We start from the raw sequence: 7,352 nt of genomic DNA, 5'->3' as shown, positions 1-7,352 counted from the left end.
GAGAGCTGGCAGCTTTTATAGCAGCACAAACACACAGGCAGGCCAACAGCAGAGCCGCTGAAAACTCAGAGCTGAGCAGAGTTATTTTTAATGATCCATGAGTAAAAGCTGATATTTAAATCCATATTAAGGCATTTAAACATGCTTAGTGGCGTGGAAACAAATAAGGGCGTATGATTTTGTTAAAAGTAGGCTCATTAGAACTGCTGCACAACATTACATCATTTATTTAGGCCAGGATTTGATTATTATAATAGCGCACAACAAATGCTCATGTTTTAGACGTTTTTATTTAAAATGTAAGCTACTCCAAAGAGTTAAGAAATTAATTTTACATCATAAGTGATGAAACGCCTAAATAAAGCCCCTGAGTCCAGTTATCACAGCAGCGTCACATTTGGCGTGTCGTTGAAAGGACCCGAAAGAAGACATAAAAGAGGCACTTTTAGGAACTCAGGCTTGAATAACAACAACGTAAGCAGGAAGACTGAACGACATGTCAATGAGCAAACACAAGGAGCAGATATACGCAGGGAGGAGTGATATCATGGGTGATCCATGATAAGCTGAAGCCTTACAGGCTTTACCAAGCGTGTAAATACGTCAACAGGCAGGGTGTTTAAGTGGGAAGCCAGTGTGGTGCTGTGAAAAATGTGGGACTATAGGAGCCTTTGTCTGCAACTTATTTGTGAGGTTTAATGTGTGAAATCCACAGAGAAAATACAGGAAAGATGATCTCTGTTAGCTTTGGCTCTCAGCTAAAATGCATTTATTATGAACTCCTACAACTACTTTTGTGTTAAACAAAACACTGCTTGGTATCATTTGTCTTTACTGCACAGAGTTGCTTCTTTTTATCATTAATGCATTGTTTGTTTGTTTTTTATTTTTTATTTTGCCAAAGTGATGAGATAAGGTCAAATCTGATTAAAAGCTATTAAAAGATTAAAGTTACTGCCCGAGCAAGAGAGATGGGGCATTTATTACAAATGTGATTTTTTGTTTTCAAACCTGCTCAACCTCCCTGATGATGATGAGAGAAAAAATTTAATAAAAAAGATTTAGGTTGCATGATGTACTGACATCATCCATTCTAGGTTGTGAGGAGCTGGTGCCTATTTCCAGTAGTCACTGTGCAAGAGGTGGGGGACATCCTGGATAGGTTGCAAGTCCACATAGAGACAAATGAGACAACCAACCATTCATGCTCTTGCTCACACCTAGGGACAGTTTAAGAATTACCAATTAACCTAACATGCATGTTTTTGGTCTGAGGGAGAAAACCCATGTATGCACAAGGAGAACATGCAAACTCTACCTAGAAAAGCCCCAGGCCAGGGTACGGCCCTGCAACCTTCTTCCTGGGAGGCAACAGCTCTAACCACTACACCGCTATTCCACCCGTGTGAAAACCAACTGACCAGTAATCAAAATCAGTTTTGGAAACTCAGACACACAAATAATCAACATATCTGTTCGAGCACACCAGTTTTAGGTCATGGGAGTTACTATTGTAGAAGGAGGAGAGATAAAAAAAACTTAAAAGTCTTAGTTTATTCACAACACTGCAGCTCAGGTCCTGACTGGTACTTCTAAGAGAGACTATATTTCTCCTGTTTTAGTCTCTCTGCATTAGCAGAATACAGTTCAAAATCCTCCTCACCAAACCCTGAAAAGCCTAGTTCCAGCATATTTAAAGCAACTAAATGTCCCCAACAATCCAACTAGGAAGCTTTGCTCCCAGCATGCAGCTCTCTTAGTTGTTCCAAGAATCTCTACAACTGGAATGGGAGGAAGAGCCTTTAGTTTTCAGGCTCCTCTGGAATCAGCTCCCTGCTTGGATACAAAACACCAACACCCTCACTGCCTTTAAAACTGAGCTGAAAACATATTTATTTGACAGCCATTATTTTTATTTATCACATTCATTTCAGCTGTTTTACTAAATAGCCTGCATTAGATGTTTTAGATTAGGTGTTTTATCATGTACTCTGATGAATTGATTTAATATTCTTCTAGCTGTTTTATTGCATTTATTTTATCTTTAGTTTTGAGTTTTCTATGCTCGTTTTTATTGGTTTCTGTACTTCTGTATTGCTTAAACGTTTTCTATTTGCATCCTTGAATTACCTTCCAAAAAGTGCTAAATAAGTAAAGTTGAGTAATGACCACCAGACCTTTTTTCTGCTACTATAGTTGTTGGACAAATTTAATATCTTTAAAAGACATTTAAAACAAGATTCTTTTTCTCAGTTACTCTATCAGAGTTGCTTTGCACAAAGCCCTTATTTTTCTTTTTTTGTGTACATCTGTATTTCATATATTTTCTTTCAAACTGTGGAAATCTTTCCTCCTGCTGTGAAGAACTAAAAAGTCTAAACCAGATGGAGAAAGAAAGGAAGTGAGGAAGTCCTACGAAGTGATAATCGGTGATGTTATTTGGTTTGTTGCGACATGGCACATGCACTTAGATGAGACTAATTTTGGGTGTCTGTGCTGCTGTTGTAAAAGGTCAAACTCTGACGTAACCGGCACTAAGAGATGATCATCATCCTGTCAGCGTTCGTACACACATCTCATAAAACAGCACTCACATTCTCTCATTCATGTAAAATGAAAATGAGACTCTGTGCGCATAATTATAACGAGCTAATGATAGCTGACATTTTCTCCCAGTGATGAAGGTCTGTGAGGCCAAACAAGCCAAAAAAACCAAACAGTAATGAACGTAATGAATAACATTTCATCGCACAGAGTCTCAGTTTGTTGTCTTACAATGTTGATGACCTATTCAAGGTGTATTACTTTCATTTAAAAGCCAGTGGTCGCTGATTATAATTAGCTGTCTTACAGAGTCTTTAATGTCTGAATCTATTAAACAGAAACTCACTGTTTAAGTTTGTGTTGTTAATGTGAATGACATGAAGGAAGAAGGAAAATGTCAGCAAAATGTTACGTAGTGTATAAGTGTATGTATTTCATTTGGAGCTTATTTTTGGCACTGTGATATTATAATTGTTTCAGTTCAGTTTATCAGAATGGAGACACTGATTCTAATGAATATGTAACGCCACAGGCTCATTATACTCTTTGCCACTGCTGAAACCCTGGAAATTTTGAATGAATACATTAACTTGTGCGGAGTACAACATTCTGTATGATTGTCACAGTGTAGAGATAGGATGGAAAAAATGCAAGAATTTTTGATAAATATTTAAATCATATAAAAATAACCAAATGGTGTGTTTGTACAGGAAGTGTTTCCTTATATGAGAGTAAAACAAGTCCTAAAGACATACAATTTTAAAAAAATCTGTCTGCCCTGACATTGGGGAGACATTAACATAGATTTTAGTTTAGCACATGAGACAATATTTCAATCCAAAAATATTTAATTGTTTGCAAATTAAGTCTTTACAAAGCATCACACCATGGGTTTTGACTGAAATGCTTTCACCCTTGTGAGAGGGTTTCGTGTCCTGTGTTTGGCTACATCATGGCTGCTCATTTAGGTTTAAGAAATGAAAACAGTTTTGATTGAAATACACACTTTCTCAAGAACCTTGTGTCAGAACTCAAACTATGATTCCTCTTTTTGTTTTAGGCTATTAAGATGTATCAATAATACTGAAGTTTAAAAAATAAATTCAATTAAACTCAAGGTTTGAACTTTAATTATCATCCCTACATTTTATACTCAGATTTTATTATAATATAATTCTTTTATGGTTGTTTTCTATCAGAATTTCTCATTGATTCTCTAACTGGTCCAGTGATTCTGTGTCTGTCTGTGTCTTTTTCCTGTCGTCTTAACTTCCAGCCGGTCGAGGCAGATGGTCGCCCATCCTGGTTCTGGTTCTGATGGAGGTTTCTTCCTGTTAAAAGGGAGTCATTCCTCTCCACTGTCGCCCACCAGATTGTGCTTGCTCAAGACGCAGGATTGCATTGAAGGGAGGATTAAATGAAATCTGACTGTTTCCTCTTCCTTTGACAACTTATGTGGCATTTTGTATTATACTAAATTTGACTGCATAATAAATAGATTGAATATATTATAATTAGATAGTATGTAAATGAATTTAAATCTGGATCTGTTTTGGACTGAATTGGCTTGGATGCAGTTTAGTTTGAATTGTTTTTTGTATATTGTATAATGTGATTTATCTTGTAAAATGGTGGTTGACAAGCCAGATAAATAAATATTACATATATTTACATAAATAGAACTGAACTGAATTCATTCTGTACATAGTTGTTTTACAAAAAAATATTATTTGCCTTTATATGTTTTTTTTGAGTCACTAGTACAATTTCTGACAAGATTCACAGATGAGGACATCTGTAGCTAACTAAGTCCCAACCATGAGTCCTGTTAATTTTTAGTTTATATTTAGTTAAGTTTTTTCTTATTGTTATCATGATACAAATGAGAATTAACTGTCTGCTTAGCAATATTTTACATGTCACAAAGTATGATTATTTGGTAATACCTTAACTGTATCATGCAGCATATATGTTCTGTTCAAACAAAATTAATTATAAAAACATTGATTTTCTCACACTTAAAAGAAAAAAGGAGGCGTCGGCAGCCTCACTCTCAACAAAATAAGGCTATACCACCATCTGGTGGTAAATGTTAGAACAGTATCTTTGCGTTTTACATGTTTTATCATAATGTAATATATGAATCTGAGTCAATTTTCTAGTGAAAAATTACATCTTTTTTTAAATGCAACTGATTCAAGTTTAAAGATGAAAGCAGAAATTTCTGAAGACTGCGGTTTAGGTTTCCTGCTGGCCGGATGTGACTGTCACCCCACATGTGGTCCAGGTGAAATCACAGTGATTGTTGACTCCAGATATTAGTGTTAAACCCTGCCTTATAGCCCAGCATGCTGCCTCCTTCACCACACCTGCTCCCGGGCAGAAATAGCACATATCCCTAAGTATTTTGCTTTCCTGTTCATTGTGTGTCGACTTTCTTCCACACACACACACACACACACACACACCTACACGCACTTCTTGTGTGGATCCGTCTGTCAAACACAGCGGTCCAGCCCTGCTCTCCTAAATGCCTGACTGACCCATTCATCTCCTGTGGGGGCTGTAATGAGCTGACCCTCCCCGTTTGGACCAACCTGACAGAGAGAGATTAGTTTAAAGTCTGCATGGATTTTCTCTCCTGCTCCTCCTCCCCGTTGCTCTCCCCTGAAAGTGGTTAATTCAAAGTGCATTAATCAGGAGCGATGGCTAACCACTCTTCTTTTAATTACCTTCCAACTGAGTTCTTCAGTGAAGGTCTAGTTGCTCCAATCTGATGCTGGCCAGATTGTTTAGCTTGCTTTATCCATTTCATTTTTGTTTTTTAACTAATACATTTTGAATATGGGTCAAAGTTACTGTGTTTCAGCTGTATTACAGGTCTATGTTTTCACAATAGACAGTACTCTGCTTCTAAGAAGCCAAACCTTCTTGTAGTCTTTGGAAGAACCTCAGACAATCTAGAGAATTATAAATAAAAAAAAAGTTTATAAGAAGGTCTGGCTTTTTAGAAGCAAAGTCTAAAGAAATGAGGGATGAGTCAAGACTTTTACACAGCACTGTGTGCACACTAATGCTAATTTTCTGTCAGGTGTGGACCTCTTTCAGGTAGCCTGAAACAAAAAATGTTAATGTTAATCAAACTCTGCAAATGATTTTTTAAAAGAGAACCTCCTGTTGCTGGTGTAGATTCTCAGTCATCCAGGACACAGTAAATCCAATGAAAAGGTTAAAAACCAAGTCAATTGGACTGTAGTTTAAGTTTTTTCCCATCCAAGAAAATTGCCCAAGTCAAAAAATGGAAAGTTTTTAGTTCAAAGTGTTTAAACTGAGATGTTATGTAAGTTAGACTCACATGCAGATTCCACTCACTGTCCTCATAATGGTGAGTCATTCTGTCATTCTACTCCTGGTCCTTTGGTCCAAATCTAAATGATGATCACTGTGTATAATATCTGTATAATCTGTGTCTTTAATATTTATTGTCCTTCAAGTTTAGTCATTCCTAACTCACAAACATGAGTCTCTCGATCACTGTCCTGAGGAAAACTACGTTATCTTGTAAGACAACTCCATCCATCCATCCATCCATCCATCCATCCATCCATCCATCCATGCATCCATCCATCCATCCATCCATGCATCCATCCATCCATCCATCCATCCATCCATCCATCCATCCATCCATCCATCCATTTTTTTTTTTACCAGCTTTTACCTTTCTGGGTTGAGGAGTAGCTAGTTCCTATCTCCTACAGTCGCTGTGTGAGAAGGGGGACACCCTGGACAGATCCAAGTCCATCACAGATCCACAGAGAGACAAACAAGACAAACAACCATTCACACTCTCACTCACACCTGGGGACAATTTAGAGTTACCAGTTAATCTGGCATGCATGTTTTTGGTCTGTGGGAGGAACACCCAGAGAAAACCCGAGTGTGCACAGGGAGAACATGCAAACTCCACCCAGAAAGGCCCCAGGCCAGGAGGCGACCTTCTTGCTGTGAGGTGACAGCTCTAAGCACTGCTCCACTGTGTCATCTGTAAGGTAAGTTTGTACTTTAAACTAGAGGAATTGCATTTCCTGCGAAAATGCAGTGTGAATGCTTTTTTGCTGAATGATTTGACTGAAAGCTGCTGAAGAAGCTGAAACTAGGCGGAACAAACCCTTAAAACTGCTGAAAAATGCTTAAAAATAACAGAATAATGCTTAAAAATAACAGAACAATACTTAAAATTAGCAGAATGATCCTTAAAATTGCAGAACAATCCTTGAAACAGCACAAGAATCCTGAAAAATAGCTGAAAGAACCTTGAAAACATCCCAAAAAGCAGAACAGAACCTAAAACAGCAAAAGAAATCCTAACAGCTTAAAACAAATCCTTAAGACAGCAGGAAAAAAACCTTAAAAACACCTGAAAAGACATTAAAACAGCAAAACAGTCAATAAAAAACAAAAAAAATCCATAAAAACAGCAGAAAAAAACAGTAAAACTTCAGAACAAACCCTTAAAAGAGCAGAACAATTTATAAAAACACCTTAACAACCCTTAAAAACAGCAAAAAATCATTTAAAACAGCAGGAAAAACTTTAAGAACACCTGAAAAGACATTAAAACAGTAGAACTATTAATAAAAAAAGCAACAAAAATCCTTAAAACAGCAGAACAATGCCTAAGAACACCTGAACAATTCTCTTGTTCAGAATGTTCAGCTCAGATTCTTAGCTGAACATTCTAAATTCTATCACCGCGGCAACGCAACACGAGACGAGAGTGACACCAAAAGTTTAACTTTTTTAAACAG

The sequence above is a fragment of the Kryptolebias marmoratus genome, linkage group LG1 (genome assembly GCF_001649575.2).
Source record: "Kryptolebias marmoratus isolate JLee-2015 linkage group LG1, ASM164957v2, whole genome shotgun sequence".
NCBI lineage: Eukaryota > Metazoa > Chordata > Actinopteri > Cyprinodontiformes > Rivulidae > Kryptolebias > Kryptolebias marmoratus.
The sequence above is the reverse complement of the archived record's forward strand: the minus strand, read 5'-3'. Positions refer to the sequence as shown.